A 17,949-nucleotide genomic window follows, 5' to 3' on the forward strand; every position below is an offset into this window, starting at 1 on the left:
TGCAGCCAGCCCGTTCGCGGGATTCGAACCTCGGACCGAACTACCAGTGTTCAGCGATTTTACCGCTCGGCCGCTGGTGGGCCTCTGTTTATATTAGAGAAATCTTTCTAAACTGGTATTTAATCCCAGTTATACATAGGTTTAAATATTTTGATCTTCAGTCTATGTGTTACCCCTGAATATCCAGGACACGTGATCTTAAATTTCAATATTAAAATTCTCAGCCAATTTTGTCGTACGCCGAAATGTTTTGTGTTTTATTTTTTAGAATGCTTGTATAAACATTTTTTAAATGTAACTGCATGAAAAGGGAGACCGTATAAAAATTTAGATTTCGCAGTTTTTAAAATTTAGATTTTGTTAAAAAATAGAATTTTTTGATTTCTGAAAAGTGCGCATGATATTTCTTTTGATAAAGCTAAACAATGATGTTATTTATTTGTATTCGCTTAAGGACAACTCAGTGCATAATTTTTTATAAAATTAAGCAAAGAATCTAAGCACAAAAACTGATTGCTGTTGTGTTGTACGACAAAAATTCATTTTGCACTCATTCTCTATAAGTATGATTGTTAACTCAAATTTTAATAGGTCAAAACTTTGACCTTAACAAATACAGATAATAGATATACTAATTTCTATTAAAAAAAAACTATTTAAAACTGTGACAGACATTGTAAAAGCAGAAAAGAAAACAGTTTGTTGTTATTTTGTTATTCTACCAGCACTGAATGTCTTATTTTTAGTATCTGTCAATCGACTCCTTGTTGACTTTATGTACGGCGTGTCAATTGTAATTGCTAAGCATACAGAAACGCAAAGTTTCGATCCATTCGCCGTCCAATGAGACGGAAAATTGATTGAACTTCAGAAAGTCGGGGAAAAAATATGAGAAAAATGTAATATGTGTTGCTTTAACCTCAATTTACTACCCTCGTCCCTCCGTATACCAAACGTGTCTCCCGGGTAACAGATCTGCAAACCAATGACAACATCACATCAACGTGTCCAAACAGTTTTTATGACTGGGGAATGTCGCAGCCCATGCGGTCTACGTTTTCGCTGAATTTAAAATCTATGATTTTGCAGAAGTCGCCAGCAAAATGAACTTATATATGCTTAGCAAAGGTGCACTTAAAATGTGAGTAATATACGGATGGCATATAATGAATTTTTTTGCTTAAAACTGCACTTTCTAAAAACGAACATTTCTTTAAATGATAAACAGTTTGGATTGATTTATAATTTATTACACCCGAAGAGTGAGATTCTTTTATTCTCTGGACTATAAAATTAGCCTTATGTCTCGTGCGTCTGAATTTACTTTGTGCTATGATGGAAACATTACATTATGCCCAAAGAGTGTGAAATATGATGAAATTGTACACAGAATTCTTCATTAAGCAACAAAACCTACAAAAAGAAATTGAGATTTTTCTAGTTTAGTATGTGTATTTTCCATTTTAGATATGTAGCTTTGGCTGAAATATATCCATTGACGTTTACGTACAACTTCTTATCTTCATAAATGATAATATCAGACATGACAATATTCACTGTGCAACATAACTTTATGTTCATTTATTTAGCAATAATTTCAGGCCATTTGAATTGTTCTTCCATTACTAGCACTGGAAGTTATAAGATATGATGCACAATTTAAGAGCATTAGAACTCAAGAATTTGACGACATGAACAACGCACAAACGTTTTCGTATTACTTTCTATTGATATGAATACCCGTGGTTTAAAAAGGGTACCTGTGGTTCAGAAAGAAGGAATGGCTATGAAATATATGAGGTATTTTTTATTTGGAAGTTTGAGGATTTAAAATGATTGAAAATTGAAGCTGATTTATTTGCAAAACATCTAACGTGTATGTTGAAATCTGCACGTACAGTGTAAATGCAATTTTGATATTTCTCCAGCATGACGTATATTTCGCCATTTTTTGATTGAAAATGTGACTTCCTTTGAAGCATATCTTTAATTTAATAGAAGCTTTTTAAATTTTACTTCTTGTGTTATTAGCAAGAAGGAAAAGAAAATTGAAACATTTTTGACTCTGCAATTTTATATAACTATATAAAACTATTTTGATTCAATAATGAAAATTTTTATTTAGAAATGAAAATATTTCAGTAACCCTTACCTAAAATTATTGTAGAAAAAATTTTTCGGAGAGAAAAAAGGAATTTCTTTTGGACTGAAATTCTTCTATCAAAATATTCACAAATAAATGCATACGATAAATTTGATTTCAAGACTTAAGAATTTATTCCCTATATTCGAATATGCTCGAAAAGGAGAATTAATTATTTTGTCAATTTGCTACATTGCTTTGAAAATATTTTAAAATCGAGCCTCGATAGTTTATATTTAAACATAATATATGAATGTTTTGATAAAATTAGATTGCTAAATTTATTGGATGTAAGATGAGACACGATATCTCCAGTATAAGACGTAATTCCATAAAATTATAATTTTAATTATGTCAAACGAAGAAGAAACCAACACTAGCTGGGAAATGCGTCCATTAAATGAAAAAGATGGGAGGTGCCACACGTGGCCTAGACGAAGGTAAGTGAATCATTTTGTCACTAGATGGCGCCAGCTAACTAAAGTAATATTTACTAGGTATCAAAAATTAACGGCGGTGCTTCTGCCGTTTTTACGAAGAAAACGGATATGGGAGAGCAATATATAGTAATCGGTGCAAGAAAAGTTTTTATTCAGCCATAAGAAATACTCAAAAAGAAATCTAGCATAACTGATTTTACGTATAAACTATCTGATTTTAATATACATAACATTATTTTGAAATATTTATGCACCAAAAATTTAAATTAGGTTACATTACAATTTTAAAATGCTGAATATTTCTTTAAGGTTAAGTCCTTAATACAGACAACCAAAAGTGTAACCAGAGTCAGGAGGCGACAAGGCCAGATAATTACTATCGGCCACTCTTCGACTCAGTGTATCAATGTGTAGAAGTATAATTTTAATACTTAAAAATATATCATTTAGAAGAAATAATGCTCACAATTTCTTTGTTACATGCGAAAATTATAGCGAAAGATTTAAATGAACGAATATTGTAAATATTATAACTAAAAATTAGAATATTATACCGAAAGATTTTAATGAACAGATCTGTTTTATTGAATACATCACTAGCTTATTATTAGTTATCAGGCTTAATATTTATAGATTCTATAAATATCCAGCCAATCAATATTACTAGCAAGTTTCTCAAACACACAAAATGCAACTTGATTATTTCATCCATCACTGTTCTAGTAGCAGTGGTTCTTTATCTTTTTTTTTTTTTTTTTTTGTTTTGTTTTGTTCCTGGAACATTATATTTGTCCCAAGTTCGCGGCACTTGTTTTATAATACCTCTTACTTGCCATTCACACGTCTAGTTCTTTCGCAACATAGCTGCAGAATTTTTCTCCACATTGTTTGAGAGTCACCATTTTACACCATTATAATCCGATAATAATTACCTTTTCACAATGTCTAATTACTGCCTACATCCAAAAGTCCCGAACCTCAAAATTTTAGGGCTTCAAAGTCATCCCATACTTCCCCATAATCCTACTTTTCCCTTGTAAGGTAATGAAGATGGCTACTGAGGGGCTGAGGGCGAACTATTACATTTTATACCATCTTACAGTCCTCTCTTTGGACACTTCGACGGGCTTCATAAACTGTAGTTTGCTTTAAAGAAAGGACAGTTAAATTATAAGTACTACAACGGACAGTTTTTGCAAACAGTTTTTACAACAATAAAAAAAATGAAATAAAATAAAAAAATAAACCTAACTGGATGCTATTCTGATGGAATAGAAAAGAATAATTTTATATTCTGCCACTAATTCAAGATTCGACTCAAATTAAATTTTTTTTTAGTTCTTAGCGTTGAGACTGATTAGGCCTCTGCAAAAGTGTTCTACCTAAAACTACAGGCTTGCTTAATCACAATCTGCTCTTCGTTTTCTGACAAGACTGCACTGAACTAAATTATTAAGTGGCGACCAATTTAAAGAAAGCATTTAGTGCAGTTTGCTGATTTTTTTAAGTTTCGGTAATTTTTACATACTTCCATAAACAGACTAAGAGGCCCTTTTTATGTAAAGACAATAGAATTTTTTTTGTTTATTTTCGATGAATAAGCAAATAAATAAACATTTTTCATTTACGTTATTCATTATTATTTTTTATTAACATTATTTCATTCGAATAAACACTGCTTATCTTTTTAGTTACAAATCAGAAAAATAAATTAATGGAAACAAAGCAAAACTGTTTCGCCACGACCAAGAGTCCAAGAGTTTATGTTCTAGACTAGGCAACTCCTATACTGCGGTAACGGCTGGTCATAATCCAGTCCCCATTTCTCCCTAAAGGTGGATTTTACGCATTGGATCACAGACATAGGCACCCAGGTCGCCTGATTTCACTTGATTGTGGAATCTCGGAAAACCAGTTTTGTTCTAGACAGACGTCCAATGTTTTACAATCACGCACAACGGAACCTCGATCTGCCAAAACAACGAATGTGGAAAAAGGGTTAAACTGGATAACAATGCAAATAAATGACATATTGCACATAAATAAACATCTTTTACTTTCAAACTGAGTGCCCTACACCAAACAACTGCTTTTTAACAGGAATGTGGTACACTGTCCTCCTTGGATAAATTTTGCATCAACTGAAGATACAGAATTTTCGAGACTTAAAAAAATATTTATGTTCTACATCGTATCCATTTTATTTATTCATAGAAAAGTGCTTTAACTTTCTATAAAACTTTTCAATTATCGGTGAACGTTGTCATGTTCTCTTCTTCATTTTCATCTTCAACATTTTTCTACCATTTCTTCCCACACTTCACAGACCCAAACTGAAAGATAATCTCGAAACGCTCTGAAAGATAGCAAGAACAAAATAATAACTACCAATAATACTTAACAATGCAATAAATTGCAATAAATAAACTTATTGCAACTTTCAGCGAAATAACATTCAGGATTGGTGTTAATAACGCTGATACAGAGCTTAGGAGCACGTGCGTTGCGTTGCTACATTATTATATTACCAGATTTATACTTCAAGGAGAAGGTAAATCAAATTATTAATAAATAACTCATTTTAGAGTTCTTTTCAAAAACGATCCAAGATGGAAAAGAGCAAGTGATTACATTTTAAACCATCTTACAGTCCTCTCTTTGGAGACTTCGTCTGTCTTCATAAAGAGGGCAGTTAGTAAGATTCCTGGGATTGGATTGGATTATTTAATTATGGCAAAGCACACTAGGGCTATCTAAGGGAAGGGATGCCTTCGTGAAGGACTTCCTAAGAGAACCTGGCTCGTATACACGTTACACATGGGGAAAACCACGAAAACGCCCATGCAGCCAACCCGTTCGCGGGATTCGAACCTCGGACCGAACTACCAGTGTTCAGCGTCTTTACCGCTCAGCCACTGGTGGGCTGGAAGTTTGCTGGGAAAGGACAGTTAACGAGCCTTTAGAAAGTCCTCCACGAAGGCATTCCTTCCCTTAGACAGATAGCCCTCGAGTGCTTTGCCTTAATCAAATAGCCCCCCTCCAAAAAAACAAAACAAAACAAAACAAAACAAAAAAAAAAAAAAAAAAAAAAAAAAAACCACTGATTGACCTCAAAATTTTTCATTTATAAACGGGAAGGGGGGAAAGAACACGTCATTTGAACTTTAAAAGTACAGAAAATTTACTTTTAGACTGATGCGGGTCAGAAAAGTAAGTTTCTTACATTGCTCTGCGTTTTTCGAACTCTTTATCAGGAACGTATGAATAACATAAAAGGGTAACGAAACATTGAATGAAAGTGAAGAGAAGTAAAACGATAAAAATTAATTTTGTAAGTAATAAATGCTGTAAACGGATAGGCACTGAAGTAATTGATATTGTTGAGAAATCAATTGCAGATGTTTTTGACAGATTTTCTTAACATTATCGGAAATTAATATTCTCATGAAATGTAACGATTACCCTTGCACAAACGAAAGATGAGTTACAATGTGAGCATACATAATGGAAAATTAACTCACGAGGTTCTAAGCGTAAATAGAAAATAAACATTGATCCTTTTTCACATTTGACGTATTTATTTTATAGAGAAAATGCTTGCTTGCTTGCATTTATTTTATAGAGAAAGCAGATTTCGATAGTTTTAGATGTGTGACATATTATTAGTCTGCGTTTGGATTTTATATCTTAAAAGTAATCAAGCAATTTTAGTTTTCATTTCTATCCCTAGTTCTAAATTTGATACACTGTGATGATGAGATGATTCCAAACTTTTAAAATTATATTTAATTGATTTTAATTTTAGCATTAATTATTCATTTGACGCAGTTTTGTTTAAAATGAAATCAGGCTTATATATGACATTTAGGTATTCTACATCTTTTTAATATTATTCTAAATGTTTGATATTTTCAAATGCATTTTCGAAGATAAATGCTGATTTTACGATTTACATTGAATTGTCGATTATCTGTACTAGTTCACTACTAGAACTATCTGTACTAGTTCATCACGGATAATCGAAAAATCATTTTGAAAAATTATTTTTAGTTAAATAGGTACTCTAAAAATGATGAGTTTTCAGAAGTTTCAAATGAATGGCTATTTGAGACAGGATTTAATTAAAATATTAATGTTAGACTTACCATATATTTCTCATAGGTTTTCATATTTTATAACAGAAAAAGGTCTGCCCTATTCTTTTTCTGAGTTAACATCTTCTTTGTAATACGGCAAATGCTGTGCATGAAAAAGCTATGATATCCTTAAGTTTGAACTCACAAATATTAAGATCTCTCACCCTTGAAATCTCAGAAGTATATATGAATCTACTCATGTAAACATAAATAAAATTAGCTGTTATTATTCTATAAGGAATCTCCACAAAATATATAAATTTATTAAATATGGAGTTTCTAATTGTTAATAATGAACTTTTAACAAAATTTAGGGCAATTCTAAAATTTGGTTTATTCCTAAAACAGCACTGCACTGCCAAATATAATAAGATTTGTAAATTTTCAATTTTCTATTTACATTTATTTATCAGTTAACGTTTTTTAGCACTATGCATTTAAAAAAGAACAAAGGTATACTATATTTCCAACAATGTCAATGTTTTAAAGAAACCTTTCCTCAATTTTTCAACAAAATTGCAATCTGGACTTATTTGTACTTTAAATTGTTTTAGAGAACATGACAGGTGAGTCTACACACTCGAAAAGAAAGCTTTAAATAACCAAGCCCCTATAGATTGTAGAGACATTAGGTATTTTTTGGAAGCAGGAAAAATGAAAATTTTTTTTTTCCGATAATCTTAGATCACGCAAAAACTACAGCCAAGTTTTGTCTTGAAGAACATTGCAGTCTCTTCTTTGAAGTTAATTACGATAAAATTTTTTACGTTTTACTTATGTTACCATGTATACAGAAAATATATAAAAGTCTTTACGTAAAATTTTTTCTCTCAACTATTGGTCACATACACGCAGTTAAATTACAAAAATTGTTTAAGTGATGCAAATGTTTGTATTATAGTACTTTTAAAATTAAAACACCAGTTTTGCAAAAATTAAGAAATGTAACTTTTGTTCCTTGTTCATATAGTTATGTTTATTAACATTTTATTCTCATTTTAAAAAGTAAATTAAAAGAAGTTTCATTACTTTACTGCAAAAGTTGATCGAGATACTTAAGTTTAGAATTTTTCAGATTTTCAAAGCCGGAAAATAGCTTTTGTATCCTTGTTTGAGAGATCTATTAAAAATAAACTAGGATAATACGAGATCCGTTTTCTTTCCATTTAATAACATTCGGCTATATTTCTTTGTGATTTAGTTGTGAATTAAAATTATTTTATTGATTTTGAAAATCTGAAATATCAAAAGCGTTTTCACACAAGTAATTTGCAAATTTTCAGACACAAAAGCACCTTAATATCCTCACGCAGTTTCATGACTTCAGAATCATAACCTAATTATCAAATAAAAGAATCATTCACTACAAATAATTTTTATTTTTAATTTATGCCAATAGAGTTTTTGCTAAAAGTATTAAGCAACTTAAAATATTCATTTATTTAAATAAAAGCTCTAAGGTAAATAAAAACCAAACTTTTTATTATTGAATGCAAGCAATATGTATTTAAATTTTAATATTTGATGTTTCCACTTTTAGTTTTAACTGCAGCACCTACTCTACTCGGTATACTAGCCACTAGTTTACGACTCTCTTTCAGATTTATAGCATTCCAAACTTGATCGAGAGCATTTTTACGGAAAACTTTGGATAGTTTTTTCTTCTAAAGATCTCCAACATGTTCTTTGGGGTGACATAAGGGTATTGTGGTGGTTAATCTAAAATATCGATATTATTATTAAGAATACACTGCACTGAAGTCACCGATTTATGGTACGATATCTTGTTAAAATTTGACGCAATTCATGCTTGCATCCCCAAATAAGTCACTGAAAGTTAAATAATTTATAAAAAGACGGTTTTAGAGTCGTTTCAAGAACATTATGCATTTTTGTTTATTCAAGTGACCTTCACAAGCGAACTTTTTGTTCATATTATTGGCCACCAAGCAGCCCCAGATCACAATATTGCCTACTCCATTGCTTTACAGTGCTGGTAGAGTGGTTAGGGGAGCCTACTACGGTATCAAATGGCCCGGTTTTGATCCCGAAAAAAGCATGGATGCTTGTAAATGTCTAATGGCTTTACAGCATGGCAGCATTCTAAATACATGGCGAGCCGAAAGTCCTCTCTAGAGGTTGGTGGTAGGGGAAGAGGGCTAGGAGACTTCCGGACCATCAAAATTAATGGCGGAACTCACCATCAAAATTGGGGGATGGAGCGACATCGTACTATCACCTGTATGATGCTCAAGGCTGTTGCCAACGATAGGCGCAATATTGCCCTCCCTGCCACAACGAATTTCGTGGGCTTGGTCTGTCGGAAGGTCGCTCCAGTGGACAAAGAGACAAAGAGTCTTTTCATCAGAGTCAGGAGATGGGCACTTTGTTATGTATGAGTGAAAGAATCTTCCCCCTTGGAGTTCAGCTCAAGTAAACACAGGGAAATATATGAGGTGGTTTCCTGAGAAGAGGGGACAATCAACCGGTTAATTCTATAAGAGAAGAGTTCTTGAGAAGCCCGAAGCCGAAAAAAGAAAAGGGAAAAAGGCGCAGAAAACCAAATCGGAAGAAATGTTAGAACAGCTGAGTCAAGAAACTGATGAAAGCCGAATCACGTTCATTAAAGGAATTATCAGAGATATGGAATTTGATGAAGCGGTTTCTACGTTAAAAACATGCGGAAACATAGATGGAGGAAAAGGTGCTAAAAAGGCTCGCACAGAAGGAAAACCTACCAAAGAAAATCCTGCAGAACCGATAGAAAGGGATGGACCATGGACATCTCCTTAAAAGACAGTAAAAATTCATGAGAAGCCAAAACCGATGGAAATTGCGAACAGTAACAGATTCCAGTCACTCGATAAGGTAAATGAGAAGGAGCAGTCCAGCAGGAGACACCTCCACCAATTGTACTTCAAAGCAATACAAGTGATTGGTTGAAAGTTGAGGAACTACTGCGACAAGCATGCGAGAAGGAATTCCTAGCTGATACAAAGGCAAAATAATCTTCGTTAATGTGAAGACCATAGATGATTAGAGGAATGCTACAAAACTGCTGAAAGAAAGGAACATACCATTCCATACCTTCCAATTGAATGCGGAAAAACTACTGAAAGTAGTGCTGAAGAACATCCCGAATAATATAACTGAAGAAGCGATATTCAAGGATCTAGAAAGGAGGAAGTTCCCGATGTTGAAAGTAAAACAGTTCCAAAGAAGTAAGAAAAATAATTCAGAAAAACTGCCCATCTTCTTGCTGGAGCTTGAGAAAACGGAATCAGGATATGCCATACACAACCTGAACTGTATGCTTAGTGTAAACATCAGAATAGAAAGGTTTGCACCGAAAAAGCGACCTATTCAGTGTTATAGATGCCAAAAGTGGGGACACACACGCAGCAGTTATGCACCAATGCAGAAAGGTACTGCAAATATGGAAACAACCACAGAAGCAACCAGTGTAACCTGAAACCAGACGCAGAACCAACGTGCATTTTTTGCCAAGAAAAACACGTTTGCAGTTATCGTGGTTGCGGGGAGTATAAGAAGAAATTTGAAAGAAGGATCCTGCGAAAGACGATTTCACCGCCTAAAAAAGCAGACTTCCCAAAACATATTCAAGCTGAAGTAGACAGAAATCATGAAAACGCCACCAAACCTCTTTACAGCGAGAAACTGCAGAAGAAACTGAAGCACCCCCAGCAGATGCAAGAGAAGCTTTGGACTGGCTTAATAACCGGAAAGTTAATAGTTTCCTTAAAATTATTTATTTCGCAAATAGAAAAAATAAAATCGGCAAAGACGACAGCAGAAAAATTATCAGCAGGTTTCCAAGCTGCGATGACGCTAATGAAGATTGCAAAATCAGATGATTAAGTTGCTGATCGAAGAACTTGGACCCCGATTGGACTTCGAATGACTACCTTGCACCTACCACGACGGTCTGCTAATGCAAAAGACCTTCCAACGTTTAACACCTCACATAGATCGTATGCTCTGCATATTTGTGTTTTTCGCCTTCGGGTGGTGACATGTAAATTTATATGTCCTTATTTTACTCACAACCGCGAACGGCCGTTCTTGATACGGCAACATAGATCGATCAGGTTTAAACTCTTAGAAGTTGATGCCTGTAACGAAAGTAAAGCATAAGGGGAGGCAATCTTTCCTGTTTGAAGCTATCGGCATGTTGGCCGGCTAGAACGATCATTCCTCGTGTATAATATGGTGGAATAGAGCGTAGTGCGTGTATATATCCAAGTCCCATACTGTCAAGATATGCAAATGTTAAGGTTTTCATCCTATTGAAATTCGTGTTATTGTTAAAACTTGAGTTTGAAGTTCAATTCAACCCTGTAGTACAATCCGGGGTTTGTGTAGCGGTTTCGGCCACTACACCACATATTCTTTACCTTTTCTTCATTTCAAGTAGGATGCACTGGGTGCACCAAACATTTAAATGTTAAAGGAAAGGAATGTTAATGTTATGGAACTAATACTACTTTAGTTTATAACCAAAAACAATTTGGATATAAGGCTTTCCTGAAAGTTTTATTCATTAGAAAAAAATATTTGATCATTTTTCCTTTGCAAATCATTTGTACGGCATAATAACCTAAATTTTACCATAATCATCATAATCTAAATTTTCTTTTTCTTTTTTTTCTTTTTTTTTTTTTTAGAATCGAGGTTTCTTTCTAGCTTTACAACTCTTCCGACCAGCTGCTACAAATCTCCTTTTTAAAGTTTTTACAATAATTTGGTAGCTCAATTTTCTCCAACAGCTCTGCAGCAAGCTCACGAGAATTTTTTCTCCGATTTCTTATTGATTTTTGAAACAAAATTCGATCGTCACGTGTCGATGTTACTTTTTCCCGCATAGCTTCTTTTCTATTTAAATGCGAACTTATTTTCTTAAAACGTTTCGAAGTAAATTGCATAGCTCACATGAACATGCAACATTTTTTGGAAATCTCAAACTGAAGTTCTTCTTGCTTTTGATACAATATTAAATTCTTAACGCTTTGACTTTTCTTTTAAGAACCACTTTAATTCTCAAAATTATCAATTAGCCAGCACAACACGATTGCGAAACTTCCACTAAAATAAATGAACTTGACACTATTAAAAAAAACTCGTTTTTTTAAAGAAAATGATAAAAATACATCAAAAGTTGACTTATTTGTTTACTTTAATTTTTAAAAATTGTTATAACGTATAAGAGAAAGTCATAATTGTTTGCTCATAAACAGTTTTGTACCTGAGTACTACTTGCATAGTTATGTTTAAAATATGGGAGTGCCTAATACTGTCGCCAAGGTTGTTAACTTATGAACTAGCGATGTAACAAACTAGAAGTTTTGCAACTTTTTCTAGAATATGTCATCTGCAAAAATTTGTGAATAAGATTGCTTTTTGAAAAAAATTACCTTATTTGAAACTCTTCTCTAATTGATAATTTATATCTATGACCGACGAATGCTGTCGTAATGATTTTTAAGGATTCGGTTTCAGTTAAATTAACTGGAAAGTCAAAAAATTAATCAAGACTTTTATTCTTAAACTATAATTGATTTCTAGGTCTAAACACATACAGTGGGGTTATTGGAGGAGTCAAACAACAAGAATCAGAGTAATATCTATAAATTTTGCTTATAAGTAATATTTGATGTTTTTGCTTGTAAGTATTACAAGAAAACTGTAGGATTAGCCATGGGAAACCCTCTCATTCCCATCCCTGTTGATATCTACATGCATTATTAAGAAGCAAAATTATTTAAAACTTTAAACTTTTCGGTATGGTTCTGCTACGTAGACGATACGTTACCTTGTTTGTCGGTAATAAAGATGATTTAAATAAAGTTCTTTCAATAATGAATTCCATTGATTTTGCTATTCAGTTTACTTTTGAACTTGAGACATGCAATTCTCTTCCGTTTCTCGACATTTTAATCCCACATAACATGTCCAACTTCAGTATTATTGTTTACCGTAAACTTTCATTGGTTTGCTTTTCACCACACTTCAAATCATGTCATCCGATTAAACAGAAGTTAGCTTCATTTTATTCCTTTGTTTTCTGTAACTTCAAGTTTGATCCTCCAGACTGGCTCTTGATCAAGAACTAAATTACCTAAAAACAGTAGTTGCTACTGATAAAGGGCTTTCACCCAACATTATTAACCAAGAGGTTAAAAAATTCTCAACTCAACACATCAAAAGGCAAACTGTCATTTTAGGAGTTTATAAGAATTCTATTTACAGAATCATCTACGTCAGCTACCTAAGTGCAAATGAACGAGATAAGATATGGTGATAAGACAAGATAAGAATAGCTGGACGGAAGTTAAGCTACTGGCTCCATCTATTGATGAAACAAGAAAACTAAAAAATAATTTCTTTAAAGGCTGAAGGTAAAGATGGAGTGGAATTAGTGTCGGTAATTAGAACAGAATGATTTGTTTGAATGTGAAACGCCTCTAGAAAATATAATTCACCAATGGAGGATGCTTATTGAATAAAAGATCCAGAAACTGGAAAGTGTTATTTTCGGACTAACAGTGATAGGCAACAGAGGATTTCTGTGTTTCCTTTCTCCTAACATATCCTTCATAGTTTTTAATGCGAAATTGTAGTGCTCGCGTAGTTTAACCAAAGTGAACCACACTAGCAAGGAATCCTGTAAATACCCCTGGAATTCATATTCGGAATGAGGTCTGTAAGTATATAACAGGGAATTAAATTAATAGGAGAAAAAACCACACGAAAGTTAAATTTCTGTGAAATACATGCAATTTGATAACTAATTGATGGAAAGAAAGGAATGATATCGGAACTAGTCCTGCAAAATTTACGAATATTACTCTCATTCTTGTTGTTTGACTTCTCCAATAATCGTTATTTGGCGTATTATTTTAACCTAAACATACAGTGTGGTTTGGATGCAATTCCAAGATTATACAATCAGGCATTTGAAAACAATTAACAGAGAGTTCAATTGAAAAATCTGATTTATGAGATTTTAAAAGAATATGTAAGGTCTCAGGAAAATAACGTTTGGCAAAGCAAAGAAGAAATCTTCAGCATGAGGTCATCAGTTCAAGATTGTGAGTATGAATATGAATCGAGTAGCACAGTTGAAAGAACAAGGTGAGCTCATAAACTAAGCGGATAAATTAAAAGACCAGAAGATAATATAAAAAAAGTAAAAGTATAAATGCGTGTTTAGAAAGCGTAATATCTCAACTCTTGTTAAAGCCAGTTTAAATTGATTATTTTGCCATTTAAAAAACGCAGGAGCCATTTTCATTTACATTCATCGGAAAAAAAAAATGCTTTTAGATGGATCAATGTTATAACTTTAAATTTTGTTACAAATTAGGTAAATCTGCTGAGGAAATGTTAAAGATGATTCGAACAATATATGGTGATGCCTTTTATCAAGAACAGAATTGTATGAGCAGTACAACCGCTTTAAATATGGGCACGAAAGTGTTGAAGATAAACCAAAGAAAGGGCGCCCTTCAACTTCATGAATGATGAAAATGTAGAGAAAATTCGTTCTTTTAATAAAAGCCGATAGACGTTTAACAACTCAGCAAATTTCAGACGAGGTTAGGATAAGCAGAAAAGGCTCTAATTTATGAAAATGAAGAACGTTTGTGAAAACGATTTTCGCCTCGCATTTTGAGAAAACAGGAAAAAGAAATCACAAAAGCTTTCTGTGAAGTGTTTTGCTTTCTACTGCGAGACAGGGCAACAATTTCTTAAAATATATCATAGCAAAAGGTGAGACCTGGTATCTGCAATATTATCCAGGACAAAGTGCGCATAGTGAAAAGAGCCGCCTTTCCCCCCCCCCTCCCCACCACACAAAAAGAACAGGAATGTCGAAATCAAAGATTAAGGTGATGCTGATTGCATTTTTTTATTACTCAGAACTTATTGACCGTCAATTCGTCTCTGAAAATCAATTAATGATTATTTTTACAAGAAGATGCTTTTTCGATAAAGAAACAGGATAAGGCGAGTTAGGAAGGAAACTTTTGATCCCGGGCAATGGTTTCTTTTACAAGATAATGTTAGGTCGTATACAGCATTGGCTATACAACATTTTACTACGCATGTAACTACAATGATAAATCACAAGCCATATTTTTTCGATTTATCGCATGCTGATTTTTTTCCTTTTTTCAGAAGATAGCTATGAAAGGACAGGCAGCAGACATCTGGGATATTAAATCAAATCTTACGCGTATTTTGCGAATGCTTAGTTCCAACGCTTATAAACAGTGTTTCGATGACCTGAAGAAACGTCATCAGTCAGTTTATTCACCTCTGTAATCTAACAGTTTGCCTACACGTTATAGTTATCACCCATACAATTTATTTTCATTTTACCTTCTACATTCTTTTAACGCTATTCTTGAGCCGTTGCATCAAAAATAGTTTTAGACTGATAAAAGCCTTCATTATTCTTCATTATTTCTATCTGTTCTTCTGTGTTTTATTCATCTATATTCAGGGTGCTGAATACATGAATTGAACAAGAATAACCTATAACATATACCTATAAATACCTCTTGTTGCTCTTCGGCTATATTCATGAAAATATGATCCTAAAGATGTCAAGTTTTTGCACAATGTACACCCTTATCCTCAGATAGACAGCCAAGCATTTTGTTCCGGTTTCTTCTCTCTCTCTCTCTCATCTCTTGGTTATAGGTGTTAGCTAATTTTAAAAGGAATTTATCAGTTTAGTTTCGTTTATTTGAATATGGCAAAGCACACGCAGGCTATCTGCCTAAAAGGGTGGAATGTCTTTGTGGAGAACTTTCTAAGGGAACTGGCTCGTTTACTCGTTATACACGGGAAAAACCACCGAAACGTTCATGCATCCAACCTGTTCGTCAGGGTTCGAACCCTAGACCGAACTACCAGTATTTAGCGACTTTACCGCTCGGCCGCTAGTAGGCTAGGAATTAATTGGTTTTGGTTTGGTTTATTGAGAATACGGCAAAGCACACTAGGGCTATCTGCCTAAGGAGAGAGATGCCTTCGTGGAGGACTTTCTAATGGAAACTGGCTCGTATACACGTTACACATCGGAAAAACCACGAAAACGCCCATGCAGCCAGCCCGTTCGCGGGATTCGAACCTCGGACCGAGCTACCAGTGTTCAGCGATTTTACCGCTCGGCCGCTGGTGGGCTAGGAACTAATTGCAAAGGAGAACTTTAGTAGTTTTCCAGTAACGCAGCGTTACTTTTATTTGATTGAGGAAAAAAAAAAAAAAAAAAAAAAAAAAAAAAAAAAGGAATATCTAAATAAATAAATAAATAAAACTAGATTTTTCTTTGCTTCCTAATCCATATGCTGTCCTCTGAAAAAACAAAACAAATTGATATAGATACCGTGCGCTGCAGAGAAACTTTTATTCAAGATATCAAAATTATTTGAAAAGAAGTGTCATCTTTTTCCAGAAGTTTTGAATAAGAAATAACAGCTTAGTTTTTCCACCAAAATAATATGAGAACGAACATACGTAGATTAATATTAAATAATTGAATTAATTTATTAGATTATAACTGTATAATTATAATTTATTAGATTATAACATTAGATACATCCAGACGGTTCAAGATAAAATTATACATACATTGACTTCAGTTTGTTGTTTAACAAAGCCGTTCAGCAAATCTCATATACATCAACAAAATAACATGCTATCAATGTACTTGTATATTCTACAGTTCCGATAATTATTACGTACTTTAAAATAGATTGGCTACATAACGAGGAATTGTTTGCCTTTTTATTTGTTACTTCGATGATTAGTGTTTGGTGCATAGTTTAAAAGAGATTAAAATTCTTTACACGTAATGTAATTTAAAATGTTAAACTATTGATTGTTATGAAGCGTTTTGTGATGTGATTTCTCTTTCAAATTATAATTATACGCAAAAATAAAAAATTCTGGCTAATATTTACAAAGTGAACCTTATTTAAGAATCAAGGTAGTATATATTTTGGCACATAAATGAAATTTATGCATAATGTTTATCCATACTTGGCATAAATAAATGAAGCCATACATTGAAAACTTATGCGAAGTACTTTTATAATATACAGTCGATAATTAATACAAATAATTAATTGCTTATACTGAAAGCATTGAATCCCGATCTCATTCAATTTTGAAGTATCACACTAAATTATTCATCCTAGAAGGACAAAATATCTAATCCACAGTAAGTCTTCTAAGGTCCTAAGGAATTCTAGTCGCTGTATTATAGATGATTGGATATTCTTTAAGATATTGATGGAGTTATTTCTGACATTCTTTGAATAAAATTAGAATAAGAATCCCTGACATTTTTGTCGTCAACTTAATAGAATAATTTATGAGCGCTGTAATTTCATTTCTTTTGCACTTTGTGTAAAAATGTAAGGGATAAAATTAAAACCCACCCTTCAGTTTTTCGCCATCAGTATGAACAATGGAATAATTTATAACGACTGCAGTTTTTCATCTTCACCTCATGACTTATTCATGTTCTTTCTTTCAACGCAGGAAGAAACACCAGAAGATACAACAGACGAATTTTATATCTGACCCGACCAACTGTAACGTAAGTTCAATTCTCTTTTACCATTCTACAATATAAAACTTTTTGTGTTTTATATATTTATATGTCATGAGCTTCAGCATGCGTCTTTGTTACAAAAGATTTTAATTAATTATTTTGCAAGAAGTTTCTTTTTCTTTATCTATGTGTTTGCATTTTCTGCGTTTTGAATTACTTTATGAGTCATTCCTTGATTGCTTAAAGTGAATTAACTAAGCATTAATATAAACATTTCTCTTACTAACTTTCCAACAGCCGTGAAATGAGTACTAAATATTTTCGAAGCCGAAAGTTAAAAGGTTCTTGAATATCTCGAAACCCTTAAATAAGAAAAATAAGAAAAAATTACACCATATTCAAAATTTTATTAAATCTATTTTTAAAATACAGTGATTTTTCTCTAATAAAAACATCCAGGTTTGCAAATGAGTTTAGTCTTTTGTGGAAGTGGTCATTTTAGAGAGGTTAAAATTCAATACCGATTTGTATTAATGCTTTAGAAATGATGACCACTTTGAGAAACAACGGTATTCTTAGGGAGATGGTCATTAGGAAAGGGTATGCTATATGCGTTTAATGGAAAACGAATTTAAGAATACT

The 17,949-nt window shown here is 33.0% G+C and overlaps 1 long non-coding RNA gene across 3 annotated transcripts in view; it reads left to right on the plus strand.

Moving 5' to 3' along the window:
* Positions 1 to 17,949, plus strand: part of LOC146997974 (uncharacterized) — a 129,166-nt gene that overhangs the window by 14,511 nt on the left and 96,706 nt on the right. For 2 of the 3 annotated variants that reach the window (XR_015039975.1, XR_015039976.1), the window contains exons 1-2: positions 1,034 to 2,583; positions 17,295 to 17,352. This is a non-coding gene — a long non-coding RNA (uncharacterized LOC146997974). Of the gene's footprint in view, positions 1 to 1,033; positions 2,584 to 17,294; positions 17,353 to 17,949 lie in introns of those variants that run through there. The other variant, XR_015039977.1, reaches the window with a different exon arrangement.

This window comes from Stegodyphus dumicola, chromosome 3, assembly GCF_044657685.1.
Source record: "Stegodyphus dumicola isolate Sdum_Otavi_A_Nest chromosome 3, ASM4465768v1".
Taxonomy (NCBI): domain Eukaryota; kingdom Metazoa; phylum Arthropoda; class Arachnida; order Araneae; family Eresidae; genus Stegodyphus; species Stegodyphus dumicola.